This window comes from Nomascus leucogenys, chromosome 6 (assembly GCF_006542625.1).
Source record: "Nomascus leucogenys isolate Asia chromosome 6, Asia_NLE_v1, whole genome shotgun sequence".
Taxonomy (NCBI): Eukaryota; Metazoa; Chordata; class Mammalia; order Primates; family Hylobatidae; genus Nomascus; species Nomascus leucogenys.
In genome coordinates this window covers 53,594,136-53,603,283 of record NC_044386.1, presented here as the reverse complement: position 1 = coordinate 53,603,283, position 9,148 = coordinate 53,594,136, and positions in this window count along the sequence as shown.

The following is a 9,148-nucleotide window of genomic DNA, read 5'->3' as shown; positions in this document are numbered from 1 at the left end:
TAAGCATGCATTTCTGACATTCCACAGAACCCCACTCCACTCCCATTTGCCCTTGCACTGAAATGCTCCACTCATAAAAAAGGACAACGGAAAACAAAAAAGAGAAAGTCAACAAAACAAAGAGAGAGAAGATATAGGTTAAAAAAGGAAAGGAGAACAGCATGAGGGTGAAGACGGACAGATTCACAGAAACAGCAAACTCTAAATCCCTTTCATGTGGCAGAGGCTCCAGTCAAACTAAGATTTCTCTTTTCTGCACATGCAACCAGAGTTTTTTAATCACCAGCCATTTGCTTATCCTGTTTCATTCCCTCCATTTAAAATGTGCTTCTGCCCATCACTGCTACACATCTGAATATCATCTCTCTCCTTTGAGGTCCAGGGCACACACAGCCACCTCCTCTATGACAGTTCCTCTGATCTGTTGGCTGGAAGCAATCTGGCACCTCAGAACTTTCCAGTCTTTATCTGAACTCCTCCTATGATCCTTAAGACTTCCTGCATTTCAATCAAATTACGTGCATATGTGTTGTTTCCCATTCTTGACTGTAAGCCTATTGCTGGAAGCCTCCATAACTAACACACTTTTGTGATCCTCGATAGTGCCGAGCCTAATCCTGCACATAACAGACCCTCAAATAGCTCAGGACCAACAGACTGAAGGTTTTAGCTCAGTCGGGCCGCCCTCTCCACATGGCTTTCTCTGCCTCCAAGTGCCAGTAGCCTCACTCTCCTTTCTCTTTGGGGTCTGGAGTTGGTCGTCACTCTCTGCTCTTACTAGATCCCATAGAATGCACTTCCCTTCTTGTTTCCAATTTATCCAAAGTTGCACACCTTTAAAGTCTCAATTTAAATAGGACCTTCTTAGAAAAGACCTTCCCTACTTAAAATAATCGCTTCCTTCTGAGCCCTGCAGTCACTCTTTATCCCCTTCATAAAACACTCATCATCATCAAATACTCTCTTATTTGTTGGTGTATTCGCTACTTGTCTTCTCCAACCAGAACGTGTGTTCTGCAGAAACAGGGCTCTGTTTCTTTCGTGGCTTTATCCTCGTATTTGACGTTCAGGAAATGTGTGTTGCATAAACAAGTGATTCTCCACCTTCAGTCCTGTGCTCTTCCTTCTACACCATGTCATCTGTCACAATAGCCTGGGATTATTTCCTTTCCATTTGCATCAGCATCTTCAAACCCAGAGTAGAGATCAGTCAACTCTATCCATATCAAATCCATATCAACTCTTTGTACCAAATAGAGTCCCAAAATTGATTTTGATGCCTTAAAAGGAAAGTTAAAGAGCCAAGGAGTAGTGTGTGTGTGTGTGTGGCGGTGGGTGGGTGGGGGTCTGTGTGTGTATGTGTGTGTCTGTATAGGGGTGGGGGAGAGGCAGGGAAGAGAAGCGGGAGGAGGAGGAGAGAGAGAGAACAGGAGAAGACAGGGAAATTCTCCAAGGCTGCAGCTGTACTGAGAGCTCCTTGTGGGCCTCTGATAAGGAGCAACAGGCCTGAGCCCATGCAAGCCTGGTGAATCGCTGTCTGAATTGGATTAAAGATTGCAGTCCTCTGGTAACTCACAGAGCAATGCAAACTCTTCAAAGACCTGTGCCTTAAAGAAACAACAAAGTAAAACTAGTCATAATTTAATAATAAATACATAAATAAAAAATACATTTAATAAATAACCCTGTAAAAATTTAAAACCAAACAACTCACTATTTTAAAAAAAATTAAATAGGAATACCATATGTAGTGTATATTCCGTAAACACTTTACAATCTATTCTGTTTCAGAAGAAGTTTCACATTTTCTATTAAATTTACTGCTTGAAAGTATACGATTTCACCTTTAAAATATCACATTTCACAATTTCACATTTAAAATATTTTAAAATTTCAATATAAAAGATTTCAAGTTCTTATAATCCTTAGTCATTTTCAAAACTATCAATTTTGGACATAAAAATTATTGTCCATTTTTTGTTCCGTAAACTACTCTTTCTGCATAGAGCTGGTCCCTGCCTGCTGGTTGTTTGTATAAACCCTTGTTCTGAGCTTTCTCTGTTTAGAAAAGACAGGATTAAGTTAAACTGTCATTTCACCATTGTGTATTCTCTCTTCCCCACTTCAAATTTCCCATGTACATCATTGTAAGGGCATTCCCGGGAGTTTTCCAACAATAATAAGCTGTAGTTCTCCAGGCTGCAAGTCCTAAGGGGAGGGAAGGAACCTTGCCCAGCGCTCAGCAAATTAATGGCACTCAAAACTATCAGGTCGTCTGGCTGGGTGAACTCAGGGCTTCCTCAAGAGGCTAAATAACTCCCTTCTATCATATTGTTTTCTTTCCATATAAAAGAAATTATGGCCTGTTGGCAGGCTCATAATTTTGGTACTGTGTTAACTGGATAACTACAAGGACCTGTTGCTCTTTAAAAACTGCTTCTTAGAAGACTGGCACCGTGACTCATGCCTGTAATCCCAACACTTTGGGAGGCTAAGGCAGGAGGATCACTTGAGGCCAGGAGTTCATGACCAGCCTGGGCAGCACGTCAAGACCCTGTTTCTACAAAAAAATTTTCAAAAATGCCGGGCACAGTGGCTCATGCCTGTAATCCCAGCACTTTGGGAGGCCAAGACGGGCAGATCAAGAGGTTACGAGATCGAGACCATCCTCGTTAACATGATGAAACCCCGTCTCTACTAAAAATACAAAAAAATGAGCTGGCGTGGTGGTGGGCACCTGTAGTCCCAGCTACTCGGGAGGCTGAGGCAGGAGAATGGCGTGAACCCGGGAGGCGGAGCTTGCAGTGAGCTGAGATCGCACCACTGCGCTAGTCTCTGTCTCAAAAAAAAAAAAAAATTTTTTTTTAATTAGCTGGTGTAGTGGTTCACACTTGTAGTCTCAGCTACTTGGTTGGGAGGCTGAGGCAAGAGAATCACTTGAACCCAGGAGTTCGAGATTATCAGTGAGGTATCATCGTGTTACTGCACTCTAGCCTGGTGACAGAGTGAGACCCTTTCTGGGGAAACAACAACAAACTGTTTCTGGATGAATGCAAAGGGGGAATTAAGCCCCTGGAATTAGCACTGACCACAACAGGTGTTTGGAGGGAAACATCATAGTTTCAAATGGGAAAAATGGGACGGGAACAGACCTGAGCAACTCTGTCTATTCATACCTAGGGCAATGAAACCAATCGCTACTGAAAAAGGACCAATGGTTAAAGATGAACACCACACCTGTGTAAGTGAGAAGGTGACTCTTTAGCAAACTGAGGTAATTTATATAAAGTGTTGTTTTTATTCTTGTCAAATCCTTTATTTGTACTGCACCTAAAATCCTTGTATATTCCGTAGAGACATTGTTCATCAGAAATCCTTGAAACCCCTGAAATGACCACATTATCATCATTTTTGGAGAGGAAGAAACTTCACGCTGCAGACGTCCCAACGATGTACCATGGCATCTATCCCTCACCCTGACAGTGAGGAAGCAACTCAAGAAGGGTCACATACTGCTGAGGAGAACTTCACTTTTCAGGGAGTCTCTGGGCTGAGCCCATCTGTGTGAGCAGGTTCATGGCCATGCCCAGATCTCCAGGGGTGGTTTTAAAAGAGGGAGCTTCACAGAATCTGCATAAAAATTGTGCCTGTCAAAGTGATTTGCCATTATCTTGAATTAATATCACTTTTTTGTTTGGGCCAATAAAACTTTAAACTTTTTCTTTAAATGAAATAAACACAGTGGTATGTTTTGAACTGTCCTCTAACATATCTTCCAAACAAATTCCAATCACGACCTTGAGATGAATGCATTTTATGTCCCAGTTGTGGATCCAAAAAAAAAGTTACCAAAGAATGGGGATGCGGAGAGTATTACATAGAATACCAAGCTCAATGAGTGTTTTTTTGTTTGTTTGCTGTTTTTTGTTTTTTTGTTTTTTTTTAATGCAGCATGGCAGCATGGTGTAGGTTGATGTGCACAGGACTGGGGCTCAGGAGTCTTGGAGCTAGTTTCATATTTGCCGTGTGAGTTTAAAGTTTCAGTTTCCCAAGAAACAAGAGGTTGCATCAACTAAAATAACATTTATTTCATGTCTTTGCTTTTGTGATAGTTTTTGCAGGTGGGTGGGAGGCTCCAAAGCCAGTGGGCCTGCAGTTGTATCATGATCTCTGCCACTTATTAACCTATACACTGTATGAATTTGCCCTCTGCCAAAGACTAAACTATACTCAGTTTCCAAATCTGTTAAATGGAGTCAATAACCATATGTATCTCTCTTAGGGGACTTGTGAAGGTTAAACTAGTGTTTAGGCAGCACTGGCACTAGTAAGTACCCTACAGATATTAGCTACTGATATTTTAATTATTATTATTTTGTCTTCATTGAGGAAAACTGAACAAAAGCTTCTCATGGTGAGGGAAAAATTCAGGCAGAATGACTGTATAAGTGCGCACACAGGCATGGGCTTGACTAGTAAGATTTTTGAGTAGGGGCTTCAGTTTTCTGACACCTGAATGATGAGGACATGAATGTCCTTGAAATGCTGCACAGGCTTTCACAAATGCAACCTTCTTCCCAGAGAAGTCACTTCTTTCTGGATAAACAAGTCAGGCCCCATCCAGGGGCAGCACTCCAAGTGAAGCCTCTTTTTTTGGTGTGATAGGAGTCTGAAATAAGCATTTCAATTAGATTCATTAAGACAGTTATTACTTGGTAATTGAATAGCAACAGATTGCAAAGGAACACTTATTGAGGTCTAATAAGTATGTAGGAGAGAAATCTTCTCCTTCTGTAATTCCATCAGCTATAAACCAGTGTAATTAGATTCTTACTAACACATTCAAATTGAAGGGAATGTTGAGGCATATAATTGGCACTTAGGAAGATACCTGTATTATGTTAGGGTGCCTTCCATTTACATACTTATTAAGTGTCAGTTTAAGCTGTTAAATAATTGAGACTAGTGGACAGTAGTAGGTCAAGTAGTTAAGCAAGAATTAAATTCTTAAACATATTAATAAATCAGGGTCAGATATAGCTTAAAATACAAAATGCAACTTTATTATGTCCATAACTTTGCATCAATACACATACTGTTTTGATGCTTCTCATGAACAAATTCAGGACTCTGAATTGATTTTCTCCAGTATAATAGGTACATTTAGTTATTTACTCATTCATTCATTCAGTTGCAATTATCCTTTGAGAAACTACTATTTGAAAAAAAAAGCATGTTATTTGCCATCAATTTGATGATGGAGATAATGGTTCTGTATGAAAAATCTATAATTGGTTTCACAAGCAAAGTGTACTTGAAGAGCAAAATCACAAGAAACAAACAAATTATTTTCATATTATCTCTTTTAAGTGGGACACTATTCTCTCTAGAACTTCAATTTCCCATCAGTGATACAACTAGATATTTGCACCTCCCAAATCAAAGTACAAACTTCAACAATGGATCCTTATTCCTCATTATTTTCAATGCAAAATGATTACCTGGTGCTAAGTGTATATAGCAAGTTAAATTAAGTACTTATAAAACCTCATATAACTTTTTGTAATTAAAATGTATTTAGTTGTTGGAGAACTTATCTTTAATTCAGTTACATTAATAAACAACCAAAATGTAGATAATCTAGTTTATCTTTTATTGAAACCAATCATGAAAAAAATGTAATTTCATTTTAAATACAAGAGTCTACCCAAATGCAATCCCACAGAAAATTTATAGGAAAACACAGGAAAGCAAAAATTGCTGCACATCTGTGGTTGTTGTAAGTGATTCAGACTCTGCATTTGTAAGACAGAAGACTCACTCGATAGATGACTGGGGCAAAGTGCCACTTTTGTTATAAAAGCCCCTGTAAGGCAAAGAAAAGCCAACCGTTAACTACCACGCCCACTGCTACACTCACACCAGCAAGTAGGACTGGATTAGATCAATTTTTGATGTGTACATGTTGCTAAAAGTTGTCATTGCAACATCTTTTTCTGTCCCCCTGCCCTTTCTTTTTTAGCTTCCTACTTATCTAGGAGAGGAAAGAGAAAAAGAGAAAATGTCTTCTTTGCTATTCTGGCACCATTTTGATTTTATTATCAGAGTCCTCGTAATACCACCACCTTATATTTATAAATCCAACTCCTTATCTAGCAGACCAACCTCTCCCCACTCCCTCTTTGTCACAGATACCATTGTCTCCCTCGTCTTTCATGCCCACTATCATGGGCCTGCATCTGACTCTACCCTTTTCTCCCTGTCACTAAGAAATGGATGTCACTAAGCCTTGTCACTTTTCCCCTGCAACATCTCTAAAGCTCCATCTCAGCTCTCTATGTCTCTAAAATCTTTACCTATGCTTTATCCTGTGTGAAGACATAAAACGGGCTTATGTGACAACCAGGGATTTATCTTGAATATAAGGGAGAATTTCTTGACCATGAAACATTAGAAAAGGCTCCTGAGAGTGTCTGCTGTGATGTTTAAAAGTGAGAGACTCACCTTGGATGGGAATCATTTTAAATTTGCTGAACCCTGACTCTACTCATCTATTTACTTGGGATCATTCTTCTCTCCCAGATGCCGCCCTCACACCCCAGTTCCTTCAGCTCTTATTCCTGCCTTCATTATTTCTCCCTCAACTAAGTACATTAATTTCTTTACTGCTGATACCTTAGAATTTCCTTACACATTCTCATGAACATCCTGCTAAACAATCACTTCAATGACTATTGTAATAGAGGCTAACGTGTATTAAGCTCTCACAATATGACAGGCTCTGTCATAAGTGTCATAAGCATTTTGTATACATTGTCTCGTTTAATCTCACAGCAACCGTGTAAGGCAGTTATTAGCATTATCCCCATTTTCCAGTTTGAGGAAATGAGACTTAGAGTAAAAAACTGGTAAAAGTTTACGTGGTTATTAAAGGTAAAATCTGGGTTTACACGTAGAAAGTCTGATATCAGAGTCCCTCTCTTTTAACTTTCAGGGCACCAAGAAAGCTACTTTATTAAATTTCAGGTTTGTTTCCAATAGAGCAGATGTTTGCTGCTTACCTATCCAGTATTCATTCCCACTCTTTTTTTAAAAAACATTCCCCATAATTTTCATGGAAAAAAAAAAATCTCTCATCTCCAAACTGTCCTGAGTACTTGTTAAGAAACAGAACTTACTCAAAGCTCCAACCAACCCTTGTTGGTTGAAGCCATACACGACATTCCACTTCCTTGTCAGTTATAGCAGTGGGCATTGACGTGTCTGAGCCTTGCAATTCTTGCTCAGAATGCTGGGATTGAGGTGTTCTTTCTGTTGCTGAATGCGAAAAAGGAAACATGCCAACTGCTACTGGCATCCACCTATGACCACAAGAAGAACCAGTCTTGAACTAAAACTACTATATTCTCAGTCTGATTGCTAGGGAAATATTTATTTATATATATAAAAAAGCTACCATCCAGAAGGCAGAATAGAGACATTAAGAGAAACTGGTCGAGTTGTTTCAAAGCCCACCTAACCGTTGCATTTCTTCTAAAGCAGCCCAGTGAATCTCCTTTATTGCCTTAAGACAACTTGAGTTGGGCTATTTCAAGGGTGGAAATGCATCCCTGTTTGCCTAGGGCCGTCCAAGCCTACACACCTGCTGTCGTGGTGTAATTGTTAGTAGTGCTTCCTTGCACTCTCAAAGTGTCCTTGTCTGTATAATAAATCCTACAGCCACCCTAGTTTTTGTGTAACTAGGAACAAGTTCTAATGAATGCATTCAATTCTTCTTCATCCAGTTTGATTTCTTTTTTGGGCTTTTGGCTAATATCCTCCAACTTGATATGAAAAGATAAAAAAAAATTATCCCCCCCTCACTCTGATAAATGAGTCATGGTGAATTTGACACATCAAATTCCTGAACCCTTCTTACTTTTGCCCAGCTAAGAAAAGTTGCCTTCCTGCCCAGGTGAAAAGGTCATCTGAGAATCTGAGATTCAGTGAGTTCCTGCCTCCTATAAGCCACACCTAAACTTAGCTGATCACTGCTCACAAGCATCTATACCAGAAATCTAGAAGCATCTTATCCACATTCATTTTGTCAGCAGGTGAACATTAGGCTGTTTCTTGCTGCTCTATAAACAGTCAAATATATCCCTTAGAATAGAAACAACTATGCATCACTGAACATCATATTGATGTCCTCAGCACCTCAGCGTAGTACATCAATGCAGGCACGCTGGGAGCCAGACAGAAAAGGTGTTCTTGGCATCTGACTCAGAGCTGGAACGGTGTACTAAGTTAACTACAGAGCTCTAGTAGGAATGCTAATTTTAGCAGGGAAAGAGAAAGAGAAAATGAGGAGAAAATAGTTCTAACAGAGACTAATAATTGAGAACTTTGGAATTTATTCTGAAGTGCAGCACAGGGTTTAGGATGTGAGCTTTGGGGAAGAGAAAACTTCATGATTACAAAGAAAAAATAAGGAAGACTAAAGTAACATAATTACTCATACATTTCCCATCCTTGAATAGTTCCTTCCTCTCAAATTCTAAGAAAAGCTTTGAAAAGATGTACTTTTTTCTCCTGATCAAACCTCATCTCCTAACCTTTTATAAAACTTTAAAATAGCGATCATGGCAACTAATAAAGTAGATGTAACAGGGTGTCCTGCCTGGGCAGAGAATGGAGCTCCATTATTTTGAGTGTACCCCCTTGCATGTAGTAAGTGAATCTAGTAGGGGAAAACTTGAAACTCATCTAATGAGGCTGGTTGGTCTCAAGGTCCCCAGAGATCTGCACTCAGTGGAAATAGTCTAGACAGGAGGATGAGAAGCGGAACTGCTCTTAAAAGGGGGATGGGAGTTCTGAACACAGCCTGGAGGACCCTATAATATTTGTCCTTAACTAGGGCTCCAGGAATCTACGTTGCATAATAGGGTATTCCAAAACTTGATAAGTTAAAATAAGGATCATTTTATATGGGTCAAGAATTGGCTGATTTCTTTGCATCATGTGGAGTTGACTGGGGTCCCTGGTATTCAAGTGGTGACTGGGCTGGGCTGGAGGGTCTACGGGCTTCACTCCACATGCCTCAGTCCTCTTCCTCTCCATATAGGCTCAGAGCCTCTCCACAAAGTTTCTCAAACAGGGTACTAGTCAG